Source organism: Oncorhynchus gorbuscha, linkage group LG13 (genome assembly GCF_021184085.1).
Source record: "Oncorhynchus gorbuscha isolate QuinsamMale2020 ecotype Even-year linkage group LG13, OgorEven_v1.0, whole genome shotgun sequence".
In the NCBI taxonomy this organism is placed as follows: Eukaryota; Metazoa; Chordata; class Actinopteri; order Salmoniformes; family Salmonidae; genus Oncorhynchus; species Oncorhynchus gorbuscha.
Window position 1 is genome coordinate 76,866,536 of NC_060185.1, and position 23,821 is coordinate 76,890,356.

Consider the following 23,821-nt stretch of genomic DNA (forward strand, 5'->3'; position numbering starts at 1 on the left):
AAACTTTTCTTTAACGAAAGAAAATGTAACGAAACATGGATAAACATACCTGAATTTGTCCAGCAGAAACTCTTGTTTGCAACTGTTAGAATAATGATTACATCCTAGTTCAGCTAGATGCAGGAAAGAGTGTGCAAGGCGGTATTGACTGTGTCAATGTCGGTCACTTTGATTACTCAAATTTGTCTCGATCTGTGCACCTACATTGTAAATGTTCAGTCATGTCGCAACCTCATGATGGGTCGAGGGAAAATTTGAGTATCATATAGTAGCCTAAACCTATCGATGTTACATTGAACTGGGTGAACGGAATATGAATGACAGTCAACCAATATGCTGTAATAGAAATAAGGCCATGCTCATTAACAAAGAAATCTGCACTGACCGCCACTGGTGTGTGTGTGTCCAGGAGCATTTGTGTGTATGATAACAAGGAATCGGTAAGAGGTTTTTGCTATTAAGTATTCATGGCTAAAAGTGTTGCATTTGGTGACAAGCACACACACACACATATCCAACGTCATCAGAAGCCTAAATGAACCTCAATGAACCAAAAAGGAGCCTAGAATAACCTAAGAAGACGATGATAACCCTTTATGGAGGTTAACACAGTGTTATGGGGAAGAAGACTGATAATAAACACCAAAGATAATTATTCACCTCTGAAGGAATTATGTGAACTATTAGAAGCAGGGAATTCATGTACTTTGGAATGACACTGTATGACAAATAAGAATAGTGTCAGAACGCCATCATTCTACATTCAGCGCAATTAATGTAGAAGGGGTTAGGCAAGACTTATTGGCAGCGACCAGTATAGCAGAGGAGAAAAAAAACTATCCTGTAGTTTTCCTTTACTTGATACAGAGCCACCTGTCAGCTGACGTTATTCTGTCCAACAATCTCTCTCTCTCTCTCTCTCTCTCTCTCTCTCTCTCTCTCTCTCTCTCTCTCTCTCTCTCTCTCTCTCTCTCTCTCTCTCTCTCTCTCTCTCTCTCTCTCTCTCTCTCTCTCTCTCTCGTTAAGGACAAGAGCTGCGACTCACTGTAGCCGAGGTTCAGGATTTACAGCTGGAGCTGCTGAGGTGCTGCTGGCATGTTGTTCACAGAGCTTTTGGGAGATAACACTGTCGACTTGGTGTGGGGTGACAGGGTCTCACTCCACTGGCCCAGTGCTATGGACACTCCCTAGGGAGCCTGGTCCTGCCTCCCCCACTCTCCCAGAGTGGCACATTCCAAACCGTTGAGGGAATAACCAACAATTGTAATGAGGAATTTGAGAGACAACAAGGGCTCATTTTCCAAATGGATTTATGGTTTCGATAAACATTTGGAGACTAAATATAGTTTGCATGTTGTCAACATGGGCTCCCGAGTGGCGTAGCGGTTTAAGGCACTGCAGCTCAATGGTTGAGGCGTCACTACAGACACCCTGGTTCAAATCCAGGCTGTATCACAACCGGGCGTGAATGGGAGTCCCATAGGGAAGTGCACAATTGGCACAGCGTTGTCCGGGTTTGTCTGGTGTAGGCCGTCATTGTAAATAAGAATTTGTTCCTAACTGACTTGCCTATTTAAATAAAAGTACAATTAAAAGCCAAGCTCAAGTAATCTGTGTTACTTGATCTTGGGTCTGGATGAAAGGACAGCTGGGGTGTCTGTCAGCACACGGGGACAGCGCAGTGTGCATGTAGCCTAGATACTGAGCCAATTTTTACCTTGTTTTAGAGAACATCTCTGTGCAACATTTCCACCCTGAGCTCTCCATTACAGAGTGATAAAACATGTGAACGCAAAGGCCAACCAAAAGGACCAATAAGTGACCTCGATACTGGGCCTGAGTTCACCTCATCTGAGCAATTTCACAGCAAAGGCTCACGGAGGTCATCGAGTCAACGGGACGGTTCTGTGTCCTCCCTTGACTGATACTGGAGTGCTGTAGTGCATAGCAGTTTAAGAGTGACAATGCCAACAACAAAAACATTCAATCAGCCATTTTGGCAAAGCCAGCCTTATTGTTTATTACCACTAATTCCAATGCATCACCATTCATCCATAAGATTATATTATCTGTAATTCCAATGCATCACCATTCATCCATAAGATTATATTATCTGTAATTCCAATGCATCACCATTCATCCATAAGATTATATTATCTGTAATTCCAATGCATCACCATTCATCCATAAGATTATATTATCTGTAATTCCAATGCATCACCATTCATCCATAAGATTATATTATCTGTCATTCCAATGCATCACCATTCATCCATAAGATTATATTATCTGTAATTCCAATGCATCACCATTCATCCATAAGATTATATTATCTGTCATTCCAATGCATCACCATTCATCCATAAGATTATATTATCTGTAATTCCAATGCATCACCATTCATCCATAAGATTATATTATCTGTAATTCCAATGCATCACCATTCATCCATAAGATTATATTATCTGTCATTCCAATGCATCACCATTCATCCATAAGATTATATTATCTGTAATTCCAATGCTCCACCCTTCATCCATAAGATTATATTATCTGTCATTCCAATGCCTCACCCTTCATCCATAAGATTATATTATCTGTTAAATGGCCCCACAATCCGCGGACCCAGCTTCCGGCATGGCAGGCAGAGGGGCAGGCTACAGGTCGAGAGAACAGACCCGGTCCCCCGGTGCGAATACAGGGGTCTCACTGCGGTGATCGCTGGAGATGGACATGAGCGGCCGCCCATGTCTCCTCCGCGCGCCTAAACCAGTCATCCACCGCAGGAGTGTCGGTCTGACCCTGATGCCAGAACCGGCTGGTACCCCAATATACACTGAAAGGGGGAGAGGTTAGTGGAGGAGTGGCGAATCGAGTTCTGTGTCATCTCGGCCCAGGGCACGAACGCTGCCCACTACCCCAGCCGGTCCTGGCAATAGGACCGCAGAAACCTGCCCACATCCTGGTTGACTCTCTCTACCTGCCAGTTATTCTTGGGGCGAAAACCTGAGGTAAGGCTGAGCGAGACCCCCAGACGTTCCATGAACGCCCTCCAAACTCTCTACATGAACTGGGGACCCCGATCCGACACTATATCCTCAGGCACCCCGTAGTGCCTGGAAGACATGTGTAAACAGGGCCTCCGCAGTTTGTAGGGCCGTAGGGAGACCAGGCAGAGGGAGGAGATGACAGGACTTAGAAAAACGATTCACAATGACCAGGATCGTGATATTTCCCTGTGAGAGAGGAAGATCTGTTAAGAAATCCACTGACAGATGTGACCAAGGTCGTTGTGGAACGGGTAAGGGATGTAACTTACCTCTGGGCAGGTGTCTCGGAGCCTTACACTGGGCACACACCGAGCAGGAGGAAACATAAACCCTCACGTCCTTTGCCAAAGTGGCCACCAGTACTTCCCAGTCAGACAGCGCAACGTCCGACCGATCCCCGGATGACCAGAGGAGGGTGACGTGTGGGGCCCAAGAGATCAACTGGTCACGGACAGCAGACAGAACGTACTTATGCCCAATGGGACACTGGAGGGGAGCGGGCTCCGTACGCAACGCCTGCTCAATGTCCACATCCAGATCCCACATGACCGGTGCTACCAGGTAGGAGGCTGGGAGTAGGGGAGTGGGATCCATGGGCCGCTCCTCTGTGTCATACAGTCTGGACAGTGTGTCTGCCTTCTTATTCTGGGAACCTGGTCTGTAGGATAAGGTAAACACAAAACGAGTAAAAAACATGGCCCACCTTGCCTGACGAGGGTTCAGTCTCCTCGCTGCCCGGATGTACTCCAGGTTGCGGTGGTCAGTCCAGATGAGGAAAGGGTGTTAAGCCCCCTCAAGCCAATGTCTCCACGCTTTCAAAGCTTTACCCACAGCCAACAACTCCTGGTCCCCCACATCATGGTTACGCTCCGCAGGACTGAGCTTCTTCGAGAAGAAAGCATATTGGTGGAGTTTGTGGCGTGCCCGAGCACTGTGAGAGCACAGCTTCTATCCCAGCCTCCACTATGAATTCCAAAGAGGGATCCGGATGGACAGCACTGGAGCCGAACTAAACAGAGCTCTTAGCTGCGCAAAGGCCGTGTCCGCCTCAGCCGACCATTGCAACCTTACAGGATCCCCCTTCAGCAATGAGGTAATGGGTGCAGCAACCTGGCCAAAACCCCAGATAAATCTCAGCCTCCCTGATTAGCTCGGACCCTAGTGTGTACCTGGAAGGGTCTAACAATAGGAAAAATGGGGATCCCAAATCTAATGGCTAATGCTCTGTCAATAAATTTCCCAGCTGCGCCTGAATCGATGAGCGCCTTATGCTGGGAATGTGGGGAAAACTCAGGGAAACAAACAGGCACAAACAGTTGATCAACAGAGGACTATGGATGAGTGTGGTGCAAACTCACCTGGGGTGATGCCAGAGTGCCCTGCCTGCTGCCTCGACTCCCAGAGGAACCAACATGGCACCGATCGGCAGTGTGTCCTCTGCGGCCACAGATGGCGCACGTGATGGCTCCTCCAGTCCCTCTATGCGTTGCACCTCCTAACTCCATGGGCACCGGAGCAGGAGTGCTGGATGATGGAACCAACACAACCCCCTCTGAACGTCCGTGGGTGACCAGCAGGTTATCCACCCTGATGGACAAATTCACCAGTTGGTCAAAGGTAATGGTGGCATCCCTGCAGGCCAGCTCATGTCGGACGTCCTCTCGTAAGCTGCATCAATAGTGGCTCTGTCGTTCCAACCTGCTCCAGCGGCCAAGGTTCGGAATTCAAGGGCGAAGTCCTGGGCGCTCCTCGTCCCCTGCCTCAAATGAAATAGCCCCTCCCCCACCGCTCTGCCCTCAGGTGGATGGTCGAAGACGGCCCTGAGGTAACGGGTGAAATCATGTGTCCTTCTCTACAAACAGCGTTTTCCCACTCCAGCGCTCTTCCTGTGAGGCAAGAGACGAGAGCGGCCACTCTCTCCCATCCCGAGGGAGCTGGGTGCACAGTGGCCAGGTAGAGGTCCAGTTGTAGTAAGAATCCCTGGCACTATGCTGCCGTTCCATCATACTCCCAGGGAATGGTCTGGACAACGCGATCCATCATGGCACCAAGATGATGTAGCATGGCTGAATGTTCCTGGACGCGCTCCTCGACTCCTCTAACCGGGGAACTTGATCCTGCTGACTAAATAAAGTGCACTTTATTATAGTTCCAAACCGGGAGCACAACAAAACAAACACGCTCAAAAAACGGAACAATAAAGTAAAGCGCTAAACGAACATCACTAGACATGAATACAATTACACACAAAACATGATGGGAAACAGAGGGTTAAATACAAGTAGATTGATTGGGGAAATGAAAAACAGGTGTGTATGAAAACAAGACAAGGCAAATGGATATATGAAAAATGGAGTGGCGGTGGCTAGAAAGCCGGTGACGTCGATCGCCGCCCGAACAAGGGGAGGAGGAGGACAAGGGGAGGAGGAGGACAACATACTGTATGTAATTCCAATGCTCGCCATTCATCCATAACATGACATTATCTGTAATTCCAATGTTAAGCCATTCACTCAAAACATGTATTTATTTTTGATATCCAAATTAAGCATGAAATGTATGTAACTCAGTAGTTTGAATAACATTTCAGCATTTCGTTTTAGAGAGGAGGGCAAGACAGTTGAGAGGAGGAGAGGAATTCATATGTTCGGAAATCCTTGGAAGTGGCTTTGTTTGATTTTGTGATGCCGGACTTTTGGGTGGAAAATTATTGTCTTTATCCAGTTTGGATACAGTCAAAGTGAGGGAGGCGATCAGTGCTCCAGAAATAGCCATAGCCAAACCAGGGCAGTTTCAAAACAATGTGCCTGCACACACAGGACTCCATCAGATATCCCGGGGTCGATATTCTAAACCCTTTAATGACGTCCGGACAGCCAGAAAAGAGCAGTGGGGTCAGATGAGAGCCTTGGAGAGCAAAAGGAAAACATCCAAACAGTGAGTGGGTAAACAGGAAAATACAGGGAGGAGGGGACAGAGGGGGAGGAGGAGGGGACAGAGAGAGGGGAAGGGGAGGAGGAGGAGGAGGAGGAGGAGGAGGAGGAGGGGACAGACAGAGGGGAAGGGGAGGAGGAGGAGGAGGAGGAGGAGGAGGAGGAGGAGGGGACAGACAGAGGGGAAGGGGAGGAGGAGGAGGAGGAGGGGGGCAGAGGGGGAGGAGGGGGGACAGACAGACAGACAGAGGGGAAGGGGAGGAGGAGGAGGAGGAGGAGGAGGAGGAGGAGGAGGAGGAGGAGGAGGAGGAGGAGGAGGAGGAGGAGGAGGAGGAGGGGACAGACAGACGGGAAGGGGAGGAGGGGGAGGAGGAGGAGGAGGAGGGGGGGCAGAGGGGGAAGAGGAGGGGACAGACAGAGGGGAAGGGGAGGAGGAGGAGGAGGGGGCAGAGGGGGAAGAAGAGCAGAGTGGGAGGAGGAGGGGGAGGAGGATAAGGGGTAAGAGGAGCAGAGGGGAGGAGGAGGGGGAGGGGGCAGAGGGGGAAGAAGAGCAGAGTGGGAGGAGGGGGAGGAGGATAAGGGGTAAGAGGAGCAGAGGGGAGGAGGAGGGGGAGGAGGGCATAGGGGGAAGAAGAGCAGAGTGGGAGGAGGAGGGGGAGGGGGCAGAGGGGGAAGAGGAGCAGAGGGGAGGGGGAGGGGGAGGGGGAGGAGGATAAGGGGGAAGAGGAGCAGAGGGGAGGAGGAAGGGGAGGAGGATAATGGGGAAGAGGAGCAGAGAGGGAGGAAGAGGGGGAGGAGGATAAGGGGTAAGAGGAGCAGAGGGGAGGAGGAGGGGGAGGAGGATAATGGGGAAGATGAGCAGAGAGGGAGGAAGAGGGGGAGGAGGATAAGGGGTAAGAGGAGCAGAGAGGGAGGAAGAGGGGGAGGAGGATAATGGGAAAGAGGAGCAGAGAGGGAGGAAGAGGGGGAGGAGGGTAAGGGGTAAGAGGAGCAGAGAGGGAGGAGGAGGGGGAGGGGGATAATGGGAAAGAGGAGCAGAGAGGGAGGAAGAGGGGGTGGAATCATGCTGCTTTCAGCGACTGGGGGACACAGTCCATGCATGTTGTTTTCTATCTACCACCTCTGTTTCCTCACTTTGGGGCATCCTGTGTGTGTGTGTGTGTGTGTGTGTGTGTGTGTGTGTGTGTGTGTGTGTGTGTGTGTGTGTGTGTGTGTGTGTGTGTGTGTGTGTGTGTGTGTGTGTGTGTGTGTGTGTGTGTGTGTGTGTGTGTGTGTGTGTGTGTGTGTGTGTGTGTGTGTATGTGTCACGGTATGTCACTGTGTGTGTCTGCTTGTTTGTCCCCTATTATTGGTGCTGTTAATTGGCTGTTGGAATTTTTCCATGTAAATTGTGTAGGATGTTACATGGAGCTGAGGATTTCTGTTGCGCCGCCTGGCCTCCGTCAACGAGCAACTGTTGAAACACAAAGACACGTGTCCCTCAACCATGTAGCGCTGCTCTGACTACCAACTGGACTCTGTTTAGATCTTCATTAGGGTTGGGTCTTTTTTTAGTTCCCTTCTTTTTAGTGAAGCCCAATCTTGGATAAGTGATTGATTTTCTAATAGGTAGCCCATGTTAGAAATAAATGAATTAATAAAATATATCAAGAGCAAAATGTACCTCTGGCATTGACGCTAAATGACTAACAACATGCAGTACAACACACAGAGTTCCATCTGGTTACCATGCTTACTGCAGAGGAAACAAAGAGCAGCCATCAGAGAAGCTGTAGACCTGTTGCACTGCTCTGCTCATGTCTACACACCCAGCATCTTATAGTAAGCTTGAGAAGGGATTGATATGCTGCCTAGCCTGGTCCTGTGACCCCTGAACCAATCCACCCTCTGCTAACAGACGGCAGCCAAAAAAAGGTGCCCACCGCTCAACTGCAGAGGGATTTTTCTCTCTCTTTCGTTCTTTCTCTCGTCTCTCTCCCTCTGAAATCCTTCTGACACTTGCAAGTGCCCTGTCATGGCTGGCTCTGACCCTGCCACATTAGGGGAGTACTGGGTTTCTAGGCAGCCAGTCAAGTTACCCTATTGTGAGCACTGGTTTGGCGGTCAAGCTCTGCTCCCTAAGACACTAGAGCAGAGAATGGAGTTGTGTTAAGGGGAGCTGTGTGCCCGTGAGCTGCTTTGATGCAGATACTGTATATTTAGTAAGGCAGAGTAACTAGTCGAAGTTCTCAGTTTCAATAAAGTTTCATTGAACTAAGCAATAGGCAGGGGCGTCATGCAACCCAGAAATCTGAGGGGGCACAAAGTACGTGAGGATGGCTGGGTGGTGGTAGTCGAATACTTTTTCATTTCATCAAACACCTTTCCTGCAATCTAGAGCCATAATCATTGTGCTTAATTCTAAGTCAAAAATAATAATAATTAAAAAACATACCTCTTGTGCTGTCTGTATCCTCCTGACTGGTGTTTTTTTTAAAGAAAATAAATATGATTCTCTGTAACTCTGCTAAAACAGGGGTAAAAAGTCTTATTCAGAACATGTAGTTATTGCTTGTTTTTCTAAAGTCTACCATCCTTGCCAGCAGGCATGCCACCTAAGATACTTGGTAGCTAGTTACAGTATGAGGTTGGAAGATTGGAAACCTATCTGGGCTAGCTAAAGCTAACTTCATAAAATAACTAGGTGGCTAGTAGTATTACAGAGAAACAACAACATTTAAAACAGGACAAATCTGAGGGGGCACGTGACGCTGTGGCCCCTAAAATATGTGGACACCTGTTCGTCGAATATCTAATTCCAAAATCATGGGCATTAATATGGAGTTGATCCCGCCTTTGCTGTCATAACAGCCTACACTCTTCTTGGAAGGCTTTCCATTAGATGTTGGCACATTGCTGCAGGGACTTTAGTGAGGTCGGGCACTGATGTTGGGCGATCAGACCTGGCTCATAGTCGGCGTTCCAGGTCTGGGCTCTGTGCAGGCCAGTCAAGTTCTTTTAAACCGATCTTGACAAACCATTTCTATATGGACCTCGTTTTGAGCACGGGGACATTGTCATGCTGAATCAGGAAAGGGTCTTCCCCAAACTGTTGCCACAAAGTCGGAAGCACAAAATTGTCTACAATGACATTGTATGCTGTAGCGTTAAGATTTCCTTTCACTGGAACTAAGGGGCCTAGCCCGAACCATGAAAAACTGCCCCAGACCATTATTTCTCCACCACCAAACTTTACAGTTGGCACTATGCATTCGGGCAGACAGGTAGTGTTCTCCTAGAATCCGCCAAACCCAGATTCGTCAGTCGGACTGCTAAATGGTGAAGTGTGATTCATCTGCTTCAGAGTCTAATGGCGGCGAGCATTACATCACTCCAGCTGAAGCTTGGCATTGCATATGGTGACCTTAGGCTTGTGTGCGGCTGCTTGGCCGTGGAAACTAATTTCATGAAGATCCTGACGAACAGTTCTTGTGCTGACGTTGCTTCCAGAGGCAGTTTGGAACTAGGAGTGTTGCAACCGAGGACAGACAATTTATACGCGCTACGCGCTTCAGCACTTGTTGGTGCTGTTCTGTGAACTTGTGTGGCCTATCAATTCGCGGCTGAGCCGTCATTGCCACTAGACATTTCCACTTCACAATAACAACACTTACAGTTGACCGGGGCAGCTCTAGCAAAGCAGAAATATGACAAACCGACTTGTTGGAAAGGTGGGATCCTAAGACGGTGCCACATTGAACGTCACTGAGCTCTTCAGTAAGGCCATTCTATTGTAAATGTTTGTCTATGGAGATTGCATAGCTGTGTGCTTGATTGTATACACCTGTCAGCAAATGGTGTCGCTGAAATAGCCAAATCCACTAAAGGGTGTCCACATGCCTTTGACCTTGCAGTGTACATTGTTGAAAATATGTTGAAATGACATTGTGTAGAGATGATTAAAACCTCTAAAGTGACAGATGCAGCACTGAGAGAAGGGGAACATTAAACACAAGATGGAATGTCACTGGGTAATGCTAGAAAACAATAAACCAGATTGTATCAGATGTGTTTGTGCATCGGTCCTTATTCGAATAAATGATAAAAGTACATTTTAGACTGTGGCACATTGAGCTTCGAAAAGCATTCTCTCCAAGTATGTCAAAACAATGGATAAAAGGATTAAATAGTATAAAGAGGAAATCTAATTAGCAGCTCTAAACCATAATGTTTACGTGTTCCTCCTAATTCAAGGCTTCTGGATAACTGTCCAGTTGAGAACCACAAATCCATTACTATCCATTCCATTATTTTCTATTGGAAAACAGGCTTTCAGTTTGGCAGGCTCTTGACAAAAAAAGATGGCAATAGATTCACGTAATTCACGTGATTTATTCAGAGGTACTATAGATTCCTAAAAGGCAATATCATAGTGGAGCATTGATTTCTGAAACAAAAGCCTGGGTGATGAGAACCCCGATGCAATCCTGTCAGATGCACTACTTGTGTGGGTGTCCACAGTGACACAGTGGAAACATGGAGGCACAGCAATCTGCACGCACACACACTGTCCTCCCTCCACATATCAACCAGTCTGCCTGTTAGCCTTGACCCTGTTGAATACCATCCTCTCACTGCTCTGGTGACGAGCGCTATTTTTATCTCATTATATCCCCGTCACGCCTTATTCATGCTAGATCACCTTTCACTGTCTGCCCTCTCATCTAACATTTAAAGGGGTATTAAATCTGCCACCATATTTCTGTTGTTTTTATTCAGTAATTATCCCAGACTCTCTTGCAGGTTGCTGAGCGTGCAACGATTGTAGACGTTCTACCATCAAAGCATGTGTGGAACCGTTGGAATGATAGGAAATGGACCATTGTATTTATTCTGATGATGGTTGAATTCTAACATCCTTCTGGCGTACATTGTTGTCTGCTTTTGAATGCTACATCAATATTGTGACCGTAAGGGTTCAACAGAACAGGGGTTCAACAGAACATGGGTTCAACAGAACATGCTGGGCGAAAGTAAGTCCCAAATGCAAATGGGAGATGGATCTGGACCGGGTCTGGACCCAGGGAAGAGTCATTCGGACAACATCGCATTTTGCTGTGTAAAATTCAATACATTATTGTTAGACAGTTTAAAAAATCAACAGTGCGCCTAACAGTGCCTCTAACTCAGCAACCTCTCTTTCTCGCTCTCTCAAAGCTTCACCCTCCTCTACTAGTGCCCTGTCTAATCCCATCTCGTGGTTATATACAAATACAAAAGGCCGTGTACCCAATCACATTAATCCGCGGAACCTTGGGACAAGCAGCAGAAAGGAACAGAAAGATTTGACCGCGGCTCAACTGTAAATATCACAGATCGAAGGAGCTTAGTTACCAGTATCTTTGTTAATATGTTTTGTTTAAAAAAAACATTGACTCTGAAAAAGACGAGTGGATGAAACAATATTAATTCATTCTCCCTGCAACTATCATAAAACCAGTGTGCCTGATATGCAGTGAATCCGTAGCTCTCGTGAAAAGTGCCCATGTTAAGCGCCATTATGACACCAGGCATAGTAAATTCGATCAGATGTATCCCCTGAACACAGAGGTGAGAACAACTCAAATCCCAATATGAGAGGTCCACCAAAGTCCTTGACAGGTCAACCACAATTCCCTGAGAGGTCCACCACAATTCCCTGACAGCCCAACAATGTGCAATGGAGTGTTCACTAAGGATATCTTTGGTTTTGAGGAAAAAACAAAAAAACTTTTTCAGACACTGATATGGTAAAATAATGCATGTGTGAAGTTGCTGACACCTTCCTTGAAGGTAAACACAAAGATGAGCTCAGAGAAAAGGGAGACAGACAGACTGTTAGACAGACAGCATGCCCAATCCTCAAAGCTAACTATATGCGAAACACTCCAGGGGTTGGAGAACATCTGCTGCAGAAAGTGGCATCTCAAGTTAGTTTGGCCGCTTCAATCATCTATAGGGCCCGAAACACATGACAGAAAGACATCTCCTGTCCCAGGGCATCAAACAAATGGTCAAACCAGATGACCAAGATTTCAAATGAGGCTCTCAGTGGATACGTGACCTCTAACCCCTCACTGTTGATTCATGATCTCAACGTGCAGTCTCTAAAAGTGAAGTAAAATAAGCAAGAGCCTTGGCTAAACAAAAGCAAGACGCTCATAAATCCAAGCAGCAGCCCGGCCAGCACTGTTGGGTGCCTTGTTGGTTTAGCACCGCTGGGTGCCTTGTTGGTTCAGCACCGCTGGGTGCCATATTGGTTCAGCACCTCTGGGTGCCTTGTTGGTTCAGCACCGCTGGGTGCCTTGTTGGTTCAGCACCGCTGGGTGCCTTGTTGGTTCAGCACCGCTGGGTGCCTTGTTGGTTCAGCACCGCTGGGTGCCTTGTTGGTTCAGCACCGCTGGGTGCCTTGTTGGTTCAGCACCGCTGGGTGCCTTGTTGGTTCAGCACCGCTGGGTGCCTTGTTGGTTCAGCACCTCTGGGTGCCTTGTTGGTTCAGCACCGCTGGGTGCCTTGTTGGTTCAGCACCTCTGGGTGCCTTGTTGGTTCAGCACCGCTGGGTGCCATATTGGTTCAGCACCGCTGGGTGCCTTGTTGGTTCAGCACCGATGGGTGCCTTGTTGGTTCAGCACCGCTGGGTGCCTTGTTGGTTCAGCACCGCTGGGTGCCTTGTTGGTTCAGCACCTCTGGGTGCCTTGTTGGTTCAGCACCGCTGGGTGCCTTGTTGGTTCAGCACCTCTGGGTGCCTTGTTGGTTCAGCACCGCTGGGTGCCTTGTTGGTTTAGCACCGCTGGGTGCCTTGTTGGTTCAGCACCGTTGGGTGCCTTGTTGGTTCAGCACCGCTGGGTGCCTTGTTGGTTCAGCACCTCTGGGTGCCTTGTTGGTTCAGCACCTCTGGGTGCCTTGTTGGTTCAGCACCGCTGGGTGCCTTGTTGGTTCAGCACCGCTGGGTGCCTTGTTGGTTCAGCACCGCTGGGTGCCTTGTTGGTTCAGCACCTCTGGGTGCCTTGTTGGTTCAGCACCTCTGGGTGCCTTGTTGGTTCAGCACCGCTGGGTGCCTTGTTGGTTCAGCACCTCTGGGTGCCTTGTTGGTTCAGCACCTCTGGGTGCCTTGTTGGTTCAGCACCGCTGGGTGCCTTGTTGGTTGAGCACCTCTGGGTGCCTTGTTGGTTCAGCACCGCTGGGTGCCTTGTTGGTTTAGCACCGCTGGGTGCAATATTGGTTCAGCACCGCTGGGTGCCTTGTTGGTTCAGCACCGCTGGGTGCCTTGTTGGTTCAGCACCGCTGGGTGCCTTGTTGGTTCAGCACCGCTGGGTGCCTTGTTGGTTCAGCACCTCTGGGTGCCTTGTTGGTTCAGCACCGCTGGGTGCCTTGTTGGTTCAGCACCTCTGGGTGCCTTGTTGGTTCAGCACCGCTGGGTGCCATATTGGTTCAGCACCGCTGGGTGCCTTGTTGGTTCAGCACCGCTGGGTGCCTTGTTGGTTCAGCACCGCTGGGTGCCTTGTTGGTTCAGCACCGCTGGGTGCCTTGTTGGTTCAGCACCTCTGGGTGCCTTGTTGGTTCAGCACCGCTGGGTGCCTTGTTGGTTCAGCACCTCTGGGTGCCTTGTTGGTTCAGCACCGCTGGGTGCCTTGTTGGTTTAGCACCGCTGGGTGCCTTGTTGGTTCAGCACCGTTGGGTGCCTTGTTGGTTCAGCACCGCTGGGTGCCTTGTTGGTTCAGCTCCTCTGGGTGCCTTGTTGGTTCAGCACCTCTGGGTGCCTTGTTGGTTCAGCACCGCTGGGTGCCTTGTTGGTTCAGCACCGCTGGGTGCCTTGTTGGTTCAGCACCGCTGGGTGCCTTGTTGGTTCAGCACCTCTGGGTGCCTTGTTGGTTCAGCACCTCTGGGTGCCTTGTTGGTTTCAGCACCTCTGGGTGCCTTGTTGGTTCAGCACCGCTGGGTGCCTCGTTGGTTCAGCACCTCTGGGTGCCTTGTTGGTTCAGCACCTCTGGGTGCCTTGTTGGTTCAGCACCGCTGGGTGCCTTGTTGGTTGAGCACCTCTGGGTGCCTTGTTGGTTCAGCACCTCTGGGTGCCTTGTTGGTTCAGCACCTCTGGGTGCCTTGTTGGTTCAGCACCGCTGGGTGCCTTGTTGGTTCAGCACCGCTGGGTGCCTTGTTGGTTCAGCACCGCTGGGTGCCTTGTTGGTTCAGCACCTCTGGGTGCCTTGTTGGTTCAGCACCGCTGGGTGCCTTGTTGGTTCAGCGCCTCTGGGTGCCTTGTTGGTTCAGCGCCTCTGGGTGCCTTGTTGGTTCAGCGCCTCTGGGTGCCTTGTTGGTTCAGCACCGCTGGATGCCTTGTTGGTTCAGCACCGCTGGGTGCCTTGTTGGTTCAGCACCGTTGGGTGCCTTGTTGGTTCAGCACCGCTGGGTGCCTTGTTGGTTCAGCACCGCTGGGTGCCTTGTTGGTTCAGCACCTCTTGGTGCCTTGTAGGTTCAGCACCGCTGGGTGCCTTGTTGGTTCAGCACCTCTGGGTGCCTTGTTGATTCAGCACCGCTGGGTGCCATGTTGGTTCAGCACCGCTGGGTGCCTTGTTGGTTCAGCACCGCTGGGTGCCTTGTTGGTTCAGCACCGCTGGGTGCCTTGTTGGTTCAGCACCGCTGGGTGCCTTGTTGGTTCAGCACCTCTGGGTGCCTTGTTGGTTCAGCACCGCTGGGTGCCTTGTTGGTTCAGCACCTCTGGGTGCCTTGTTGGTTCAGCACCGCTGGGTGCCTTGTTGGTTCAGCACCGCTGGGTGCCTTGTTGGTTCAGCACCTCTGGGTGCCTTGTTGGTTCAGCACCTCTGGGTGCCTTGTTGGTTCAGCACCGCTGGGTGCCTTGTTGGTTCAGCACCGCTGGGTGCCTTGTTGGTTCAGCACCGCTGGGTGCCTTGTTGGTTCAGCACCTCTGGGTGCCTTGTTGGTTCAGCACCTCTGGGTGCCTTGTTGGTTCAGCTCCTCTGGGTGCCTTGTTGGTTCAGCACCGCTGGGTGCCTTGTTGGTTCAGCACCGCTGGGTGCCATGTTGGTTCATCACCGCTGGGTGCCATGTTGGTTCAGCACCGCTGGGTGCCATGTTGGTTAAGCACCGCAGAGGAAAGCGAGAAGCAGGACATGGTGGATCAGAAGGAATCCAAACACCCGCTGGGGCACCATCATGGAGAATTTCCTGATTGTACATCTAACCTTTCAGCACCTCCTCCGGCAGCCTGTGGAGTTTAACCCTGTGCTGCCCAGAGTACGTGGCAGCCCTGGTTATGCACACGCTCAGTAGTCATTACGCAGTGCTGTGGTCCAGCTCAAAGAGGTTGTAGTGAGGAAGGATGGTAAAAGGAAGAGATTAGTGTTGCCTAATGGAAATAATGGCAATGATTGAAATATGTGGCACTTCAAATGACCCCTCAACCATAGGTTGAACAAGGGAAGAAAACACACTCATATAAAGAAAGACAAGTTACTGTTCGTGGATTAGGAAAGAGTCATTTATTTTGTAAGTGCACCATGTTCGGGTGGTATCACATAGCTTAAAGCATTAACAGTGCAGTCAAAGTGTTCACAAGAGGGGCCCATAAGCACTCTCAACAGGTCCTGGATATCCGGGGGTCCATCAAGAGCCATTACAGTCCGCGCAGAACCCTGTTACAGGTTTTCAATGCAGAGACACTGAAAGCAGCACTTTCAGAGGCAATGACTCAAATGTGTTTGTCACATACGATAACTCCACTGAAAGATTCCTCCCTCTGCCATCTCACCATCACAGCAACTACTTTAATTGAGTGCCATTCAATGTTGGATCTGTTATGTGTGGATAGCCTTGGTCCAATGAGACTAGATCAAAAACAATGACCATCACATTTAATAGAACAGCGGTAATAGGTGGATGAGGAGTCGATCCCTTGAACGTAAAAGTTGCACACAGTGTGGCGCACACTGGTTGAATTAAATTACATTGAACCAACATGGAATAGACGTCTCTGCCAAGTGGGCATGCTCTGGCACTCCTCATCCCAAATGTCTGCCCACATGGGACAGTGTCAAGGCAGAGTGTTTTAGTGCTTTGTTTGTGACATGACATGAGTAAGGTCCTAATGAACTCCATGGGTCATGGCTTTTGACTCTTCGTCAGTAGACAATCAAGTTGCCATGCATCCTGAGGGACCTTTCCCCTCCCTACCCCAGGCATACCCATCCGTCTGTCTGCTAAGGCCTTAAATCACTGTCCCCATCAAACACAGCTGCCATGCTAAATGCCCATGCACTCAGTGACATTATCATACACCGTATGACATGTAGGGCCAGGAGGTTTCACTGGTCAGGAAAACCTCTAGGCCCTTTAAAGGGCCAATCTGCAGTTCTTACATCCATTTTTTGACATATAAATTAATGATACGTACCCATTGATTCTTGAAGGATATAACTTAGAAATGTCTCAATAGTTTAGTTTGTCGTACCCCATCAGAACCCCAACTATAAGCTTGTTTTCCTCCGATGTTTGTAAACAAATTAAATGTCAACACAAACTGTAAAGCCTCGAAACATGGTTAAAACTATAATGTTGATATCATGGATGGCCAGTCCTTCCATCCATAGCTCTGTCTATGAATTTGAGTGTGGGAACATTTCTCCAGACCATTCCCTCAGCTTTTTACCAAAACAGTGGTGGGTAAAATGCCTTGTTATTGTTTCAACTGCTGATTGCCCTTTTAAGAATGAGTGTCAGATCAAATGGTTTGGCAATTGCACTTTACCCACACTCCTTTATCCCTGCATTCAATATTCATCCCTGCATTCATACATTAACCAACAACTTCAAAGTGTCACACTCCAGTCGTCAGGTCAAGCACCTTTTGACCTCGGGGCGCCAGTCAAAACAAGGGGAAAACCCCCAAACAATAGGGGATAGGAGAGTATATTAAGTCTACAGGTGGTCAATATCAGTGAAACAATGCTTGAATTCTTGGCTGCCCGGGTGGATGTAGAGGCAACGACCAGGTTGACATTCTTCACCATTTCCTCACCCTATAGTACCTTGAAGGTTCTCTTAACGGCCCGCATAGTTTTCAGGTGACACATCCTTTACGGCCGTCACGCAGGGATTTCAGGGGGCCTTGGCAGCAGGTGTGAGGTGCGAAGCAGACTTTCCAAGGATGTCAAGTCGACGGAAGACTCATTAATGTCCTTCCCTTCGCTCGGCAAACAAAGGGACTGGAATTCAGGAGGACGCCTGCCGACATGCTGCAGATGGAGGAGATAGGCCTCTTTCAATAGGCTCCTGAACTCTGGGCCAAGATTGGGTGTATTCCCTGGGGGTATTTGTTCTGTCACTGCAGGTCAATGGAAAAGCAGCATGGCTGATATAACACTTCTCGAAAGGACCTTGTAGGGATGTTATCCTCTAGACCTGGGCAACAGCGGTCAAAACGACCCTGATGGAAAATATATGTGATCAACAATATACTTACGTGGCAAAAACGCTAGTCATTTAATGAGCCAATAGCAACGGGACTAATAATGAGCTTGTTTTGAATGAAAATCCGACATGAAAAAAGCTAAGGAACAGACAGACTGTGGTCAGCGAGGAGAAAAGAGAACATTTCCACTTCCTGTGGCTGCTCTCTGACTTTAATCACATTTTGAATATCACCATGGTGATTGCTGGAGATGGGCTTGAGAGCTGAAATTGAGCATAATTGCTCTGTCTCAGCTTGAGTGAGTTCTCCGAGGGTTTATTGTACAGGCCTGACCAAATAATAAACCCTTAAAACAGCAGTGACGACAGCAAAAAAAGCTATTTCTGCTAGCAACACAGTCTGTTTCAGAAAGCATGTCGGTTGGATTTCTGCTAACTCAAAAGCCCACGTTCCCACATCATTTTGTTGCTCAGGTTTTTCTCTGTTAATCAATATTCACTAGATTTCAAGGGAGGATTTTTGACCAGCATACAAGAATGTGGTTTTATCTTTTGGCACTATGCTGTTTGACATGTGTTTATTTTCATTTTTCATTTTTGCTGTAAAGTAAACAATGGAATGTAGGGAACCTACAGGATATCAGGGTCAAATCTGCACCACTCCTCTCAGCTCTCGCTCTCTGATGTCAGCCCTAGTTCACCACCAAAAATCCCCAAAATGAGATATTTTGACCGCAGGCTTGACCTTTTGACTTTGTACACTGGAAGTATAATCAACAAACCAGTCATGTTAAAATCTCAGTAAACCTAATGATGAGAACGAGGTCCATTACAGGAGACTTTTGGCGAATGTATTTCCTTGACTACTGCCTGCGAAGGAAATTTCTACCTTTAGACTGGTCACCATGGCCACTGGAGAAGTGTAGTCTCAGCAGGCTTGTCAAGGTGTTTTAATTGGGGCTGGTGATGGATGACTCTATTACACCTCCAGCTGCACCCTGGCGAGGATATCACCTAATTGTTTGCATTAGAGGAAACAAATACATTTGCAAAACAAAAACAAAAATACCTTCCCTCAACACAAAAACTTCCTGACAATAGGAGAGGCACTTGATTACAGAGGAGAGAAGCTGGGAGGAATTGAGGAAAGTGTTGTTGGCTGTGGTTGCGCAGAGGGACTATTTCCTGTTGGATATGACTGCCCTATATGTAACGTTATTGTGTTTAGCGGTAGGTGAAGGAGTCAAGCGCAGGAGAGCAGAGATGTCCAAGTAGCGTCTTTTAATAGGCAAGTCCACCACAATAAGGTCAGGTACAATTCCAAAATAAACGCCCTCGACAAAGAACACAGTTACTCACGGAAGGAAGAAAAACAACGCTCCTTAAACTATACACACTCTGTATAATACGTGAAAATAGCTAAGGCACAACCTCAATGAGCAACATCACACGACTAATCCCTCACGAACCTAAGCAGGCCACAGGGGTAATTATACACACAGCAAATGAAACCAGGTGTGAAAGAACCAAAGACAAAACAACCGGAAAAGGAAAAATGGATCGGTGATGGCTAGTAGGCCTGCGACGCTGACCGGAAGTTGTGGAAGTCCTGACACTATGTCAGGATCTGTCGTGAGGAAACACAGTCCAAACATAGGACCTGACCAGAGACTTTGTTCAAATGGTTGTCTAGAAAAACATTCTGACAGCTATTCTTTCAACTAATTGGTAAACATTTCAACTGCATTAAATTATTACTTTTTAAAATTCCACAAAAAAAATGAACACCCATTAAAATAAAGTGATCTTTCTTTTCTTCCTTGTGATGAGTTAAATCCCAGACTAAGCATTAAGGATCTTATAGATGCAACGGAAAGACAATGTATTTTATTGAGCCCATTTCAGCCATCACTGTGTTTGACATTTCATTACAGACATTTCTGCGGTTGTAACGTTGACGTCAAAACCGACAGGCACAAGCAAGAATATGAAAGAGTCGCAGGATTCAAATGAAATCAATCCAGCAGATTTAAGTGCCAAGTGGATTTTGAACCCCTCAAACACAGGGAAAAGACAGATCCTCCGGTGGGCAGGGCATGCGCGTTGCTAGTCACGTTAGTCATGTCCGACAAGCCTGTGGACGAGTTGAAGATGGGGTCGGTTAAAATGGAAGGCTGTAAACCTATAGTACCAGCCAGGACAGATGCAGGTAGAAATAAGAAAATAATAAAGTTGAGGCAGGTAGTCACGATACCTCTCTGTACGGCTACATGTGTATGTACTAATGAATCCCAGGTGTTCACAGGTCAGAGAAGTGTTAAACCCTGAGGGGCCCTGCTCTGTCTGCCCTCGGGACAACTCTGGCCTGGTCTGGGGTCAGATCCTGAGGGATACCACCACAGGATAATGACATGCTCATTCTGCTACTTGGAGGTTGATAGAATACAGCCTTGTTGTTGCTAGGAGGTGAAGACGTCCCTGGTTTGGGTGCTGTGGGGTGCACATCTGCACCCGTCTGGTAGGATCATTGGTACATGAGAAACCCGACTATCCATTTAATCCTGAAAGGGAGACCGACACAGACACAGCCAGACCCTACAGACAGGGTAGGGTCACTCTCTGAATGTGCCGGCGTGCGTGTGTGTCTGAGGGGGCGAGTTGTGAAGATGTCAAGGGTCATTCACTTTGGGACTGATAAAAAATGTACCACCCACAATACATTTTTAAAGGACAAAAACCTTGCACAGTTCCAGCTAGAAAAGTATCGCAGAGGATGAGAGGTACAACCAGAAACCTTAAAACACAGCACGCAGTGCTACTTCACATAAGTCATCAGTATCATGCATGCTTAATTGGATGTCATATCCTACCAAGATTATTCCAAACACGTGAAATGTTCATTAGGCTTTGTCTACACTTGATTGATATAAAGCATGCAGGGTATAGGGCCTATGGCTTGCATGTGCTGCCAATCTTCCTTGAACAAGTAGAACAGAATATGACTGCAGGGTGAATATGTCATTTTGGAACCTGATTAAATCTGCACTAAAGCAAGTTAAGGGCGTGTATGTGGTCAGGAGACTCACAAATCATCTGTTTGGTTATCTGCTTAATATTGTGGTTTATAATAATGTCTTTTTAATTCAACCCTTCCGGCTTCTTCAACTACAAAAACATGCAAATTGCGATGGGAGTTGCAATTTCCTTTTTGATGATGACTTTCTGTTTGATGATTTTTATTCCCGCTTGCCAATTCATCGACCTGCCATGTCTCGAACACAAATCAAACAGAAATCAATCAGATCCGACCTGGCACCTAAACTCAAGGTGACATAAGCTGAGCTGTAGCTGTAGCTGTAGCTGTAGCTCTCTCTCTCTCTCTCTCTCTCTCTCTCTCTCTCTCTCTCTCTCTCTCTCTCTCTCTCTCTCTCTCTCAGAACAATTTAAATGTTGAGACAAATGGAATGTGTTGCAGCATTTCCTTTGTATTAATAGTTTATTATAAGTCGGTGAGAAACAAGGAAACGGAAGCCTCTGGGCATTAATCAAGGACGGGCAAATTTGTTGCGTACAGAAACGTGAGAAATGGAGCCATAGTGAACCCCGCTGAACCCTCTTGAGCTCCTTGGGCACCTGTTTTCTGTAAACACCCCAGTAAGGATCTGCACTTACAACAGACACCCCCAACCCACCATAATACTCTCCCCACCTCCCACACAAATTCCTGTCCCCAAGGGATTCAGACTTATCACAGTTCCATGGATCCTCTTCCCAGGATTATTCCCATTCTGCTCAGTGGCTGGTGGGTGCCAACGGGCCGCGGCGGCCGACACAGATGGGAGCACAGCCCTGTGATGTCTTCCATATGTCACATCACTCTCGTGTGTCGGCTCTTTTTTTCTTCTGTGTTTTTCTTTCCATCTCTCATCTTTCTCTCAGTTTCTCTTTAAACGGACTGACCAGGGAGGGAGAGGAGAGGGTGCCTCGGTAGGGAGGTTCGACAACCATGCCCGTTCACTAAATTGATAATTTTTTACTCTCAGCTTAGGGGTGGATGCTAACTGCGAAGTACAAGCATTTACATTTACATTTAACATTTAAGTCATTTAGCAGACGCTCTTGTCCAGAGCGACTTACAAGTTGGTGCATTCACCTTATGACATCCAGTGGAACAGTCACTTTACAATAGTGCATCTAAATCTTAAAGGGGGGGGGGGGTGAGAGGGAAGCAAATGCACATTTTACAGGGGGGAGGCTGTTGTTGTCAGAGCTTTGGAAAAGGACCCCGGCTGCCTTTTCCCACCATAACTCCTTCCCGTCATTACCTGTCACATCTCTTTGACGGCTTTAAACCACTCTTAGGAAGCTGCGACATGAATCCATGTATGACCCAATCAGAAGCCGAGAAGCCTTATTCCGGCTCACTCCGACACCTCGGCCCTAGGAGGTTTTCGCTGGTCCAAGGCTGACACCTGAGAAGGCTAATATTCCCCACTCTGATTGTAATCCCTGAAGTAGACCTCATTAGCCAGACAGCCGAGTTGAACCCTGGCGGAACAGGGGCATCAAGCTGGGCTGTCAATCAACACCAATTGCCTTTAAACATCAGGAGAAATAATCCAACTCTACCTCTGTGGAGCTTTAAACCAGCAGCCATCAGAATTGATTCGACTCACACACCACACTGCCTTGCTTGCTGGAGGTGTTGAGATATTAAGGCACACAAGCAAATAAAATGGTTTTATAGTCAGGCATGCATAACATGCTGTATATAAAAAGCACATGAGTGTTAAAAAAAGAGTTACTCAGAATTAGTTACGTATTTTCAATAGGCTACATAGCTGCATGGGGACCTAGACATGGCCCAGATCTTTTTTTGCAACGGATCCTGAGCCCTGTGAGACAAAGTCATTAATTGTACACACAAGTGCATGTTACTATGAGTTAACACACACGTTCAAGCTCACATCATCATAACAAGCAATAAACTTGCACTTTCCGTTCTAGGGGAATTAGCTAGAGTTCATTTTCTGGACAAAAGGTGACTTGAGGTTCAGGTTCTCCAGTTAGGTCTCTGACAGCTTTTCCAATATGATGTCTCTTGAAAGACACCTCTTCAGGCAAAAAGCACAAGCATCAAAAGCATTCGTGATTTCTCGGCTCCCTGGTGTGAAATAACAACCGATACAGTGCCACTGGCTAGAGCTTCAAACACTGGCCTCACTTTTCCTCGGGGTGACAGGAGAGAGAGAGAGAGAGAGAGAGAGAGAGAGAGAGAGAGAGAGAGAGAGAGAGAGAGAGAGAGAGAGAGAGAGAGAGAGAGCAGGGGCTTTTGTGAGGTCCTCTCATAAAGGTTGAGCGATGAGACCCCATCGCTCCCATAACATTCCTGCGCTGTTTGGGTAACACACTCAAAATGGAAAACGATACGGCATTTCCAGCATGTGCCCATTTCACCCAACACTGGCTCCACTTCCAGTCCTGTGCATTTCCCCATAAGAGACACAGGAAGAGAGAATGGGAAACAGGAAGAGCCAGGACCCAAAATGGCACTTCATGGGAAAGTCAGACGGACCAGTAACCTCGGGCAAAGACTTGGAAGAAAATAAACAATTGCAATTATGTTATGTCTGCATTCTGTAACTTTATAACTCAACAATGTGAAGCAAAATGCTTTCAGGGAAGTCAGGAGCCAATACACGCAGTCAGTTAGGAAAGCAAAGGCTAGCTTTTTCAAACAGAAATTTGCATCCTGTAGCTCTCCTGGGACACTGTAAAGTCCATGAAGAAAAAGAGCACCTCCTCCCAGTTTCCCACTGCACTGAGTCTAGGAAACACTGATAAATCACCACCGATAAATCCACGATAATCGATCATTTCAATAAGCATTTCTCTATGGCTGACCATGCTTTCCTCCTGGCTACCCTAACCCTGGCCAACTGCTCCGCATCCCCTGCAGCATCTTACCCTGCAGCTACTTTCTCAAGCCTCCCTAGCTTCTCTTTCACCCAAACCCAGATAGCAGATGTTCTGAAAGAGCTGCAAAACCTGGATCCTTACAAATCAGCTGGGCTAGACAATCTGGACCCTCTCTTTCTACAATTATCCACTGCCATTGTTGCAACCTCTATTACCAGTCTCTTCAACCTCTATTTCATATCGTCTGAGATACCTAAAGATTGGAAAGCTTCCGCAGTCATCCCCCTCTTCAAAGGGGGGTACACTCTAGCCATCTTCATTGACCTGGCCAAGGCTTTCGACTCTGTCAATCACCGTATTCTTATCGGCAGACTCAACAGCCTTGGTTTCTCAAATGACTGCCTCGCCTGGTTCACCAACTACTTCTCAGACGGTGTTCAGTGTGTTAAATCGGAGGGCCTGTTGTCCGGTCCTCTG